The following is a 2,031-nucleotide window of genomic DNA, read 5'->3' as shown; positions in this document are numbered from 1 at the left end:
CTGGGACAAGCCCAACCAGCCCTTTCCCCTTTTTCCAGACCCTCCAGAGATGGCTCCAGCTACTGGTGCCCCAAAGCTCTCTCCAGTTTCTTACACCTAATAGGAAACGGAACTTTGTCACCTGTGGAGATGCAGGTACCTGGACATCATCAGTCCATTTGGATGAACACTGAACAATGACCAACAGGCGCTGATGTGATGCAACGTTACAGGCGCCTTTTGGGATACTGAGAGAGATAATTTTGGTAACCTCAGTGAAATTAGGTCAATTACAGAAAACGGAGAGTCTCAGACTGCTCCAATACCAAGCAGATTAACAATAATCATTCAGAGAGTTTCATCCTCACTGCCTGTCCTTGAACAGAGATTGCAAAACTCACTGACTTATTTTTAACTTGGAATTATTCATTAATTTCTTCTGCAAATTATTCCAAGAGTGCTGGTGTTTTCCACTGCAAATCCTACATGTAGCTTTCAGTTCACAGAGTAACCTACACCAGGTTGATGTCAGTGCCTCACAGAAGGCGAAACAGGGCAGACCTTGTACTTTTTGCCCAATTAGCTTTTTTTTCAGGGGTACTGTCTGGCTAAATGGGAAAAAGAAATCCAGTTGAGGAGCAGAAACAATTCCTTATGTCTCACACACCTGACTAAATACATTGGAAATAGTAAATTTTCCACACAAAAAAAATTACAGATCAGCTAACACTGAGCAAAACAAATGCAGTGCTTACAGGCATGTGGGTGCATAAGGCTTGAGCACCGTGCTGCTTATGAAAATAAACACACCAGAGCTGTGAGCACCGTTAAATTGAAAATATGGAACTGGTAACTAAATGAATATTAATGAAAGACATTTTCTGCTATTTGCTCAGCACTTCTCTGCATCTTTGCTCCCCCTGCACCTGACCCTGCACAAGCATAACTTCCTCTGAAATTTATAACAGTCCTTTAATTTAAGATACTGGAGCTCAAGTTGCCACTGAATATTAATTCTTACTAAGTCCACGACGTCAAACTCTTCGCACCACGGTAAGGCTGGAGGTCCTGGCAGCGACCTTAGTGAGGCTTATAATGATGCTTAAATACACATGTAGAGAAGTAGATGCCCCATTGTCTTGCCCCAGTTTCCCTACCCTATAACCCCAGGGTAGGATAAGACTTTCCCAAAAGGTGTGTGGAAAAATGTGACGTTTGGAGAGCTGGAGAAAGGGCTGGAGGGAATGCAGCCGCTTCTGGTTAATGTGAGGGATGGGCTTCATGTATCCCATGTGTACAAGGCAGAGGAAAAACCAAACACATGCTACTACAGTCCAGTTCTGGAGCCCCCAACACAAAAAAGACATGGACCAGTTAGAACAAGTCCAGAGAAGGGCCACCAGGATGATCTGAGAGCTGGAGCCCCTCGCCTATGAAGACAGGCTGAGAGAGTTGGGGCTGTTCAGCCTGGAGAAGAGAAGGCTCCGGGGAGATCTTATAGTGGCCTCCCAGTACCTGAAGGGGCTACAAGAAAACTGGGGAGGGACTTTTCATAAGGGCAGTTAATGACAAAACAAGGGGAAATGGGTTTAAGCTGAAAGAGGGGAGGTTTAGATTAGATATTAGGAAGAAGTTCTTCACTGTGAGGGTGGTCAGACACTGGAACAGGTTGCCCAGAGAAGCTGTGGCTGCTCCTCCCTGGAAGTGTTCAAGGCCAGGTTGGATGAGGCTTTGAGCAACCTGGTCTAGTGGAAGGTGTCCCTGCTGATGGCAGGGGGGGTGGAACTAGATGATCTTTAAGGAACCTTCCAACCCAAACCATTCTATGATACAGTGAGTTAAACTCAACTCACGGGGGTCAAAGGCAAGTGCCAGCTCTGTAATCCAGACAGTCAGCCCCTTCTTCGCAACCCACCGTGGGAGCACAGAGAATGGATGAGCACAGGAGCTGGGAGAGGAGCAGGAGGCAGCAGGGGAGAAGCCTTCTGCTACACAGCAAAGAGCCAACCCAGGAGGGAACACACTTACTTGTGATCATTTAAACAGATGCCT

The 2,031-nt window shown here is 46.4% G+C and overlaps 1 protein-coding gene across 1 annotated transcript in view; it reads right to left on the bottom strand.

The window, feature by feature from the left end:
- LOC104525642 (CUB and sushi domain-containing protein 2) overlaps positions 1-2,031 on the bottom strand; it is a 291,143-nt gene that overhangs the window by 44,316 nt on the left and 244,796 nt on the right.

The sequence above is a fragment of the Antrostomus carolinensis genome, unplaced genomic scaffold, assembly GCF_000700745.2.
Source record: "Antrostomus carolinensis isolate BGI_N321 unplaced genomic scaffold, ASM70074v2 scaffold3800, whole genome shotgun sequence".
Classification (NCBI taxonomy): Eukaryota; Metazoa; Chordata; class Aves; order Caprimulgiformes; family Caprimulgidae; genus Antrostomus; species Antrostomus carolinensis.
Note: the sequence above shows the minus strand (reverse complement) of the source record. Positions and strands in the feature narration are given on the sequence as shown.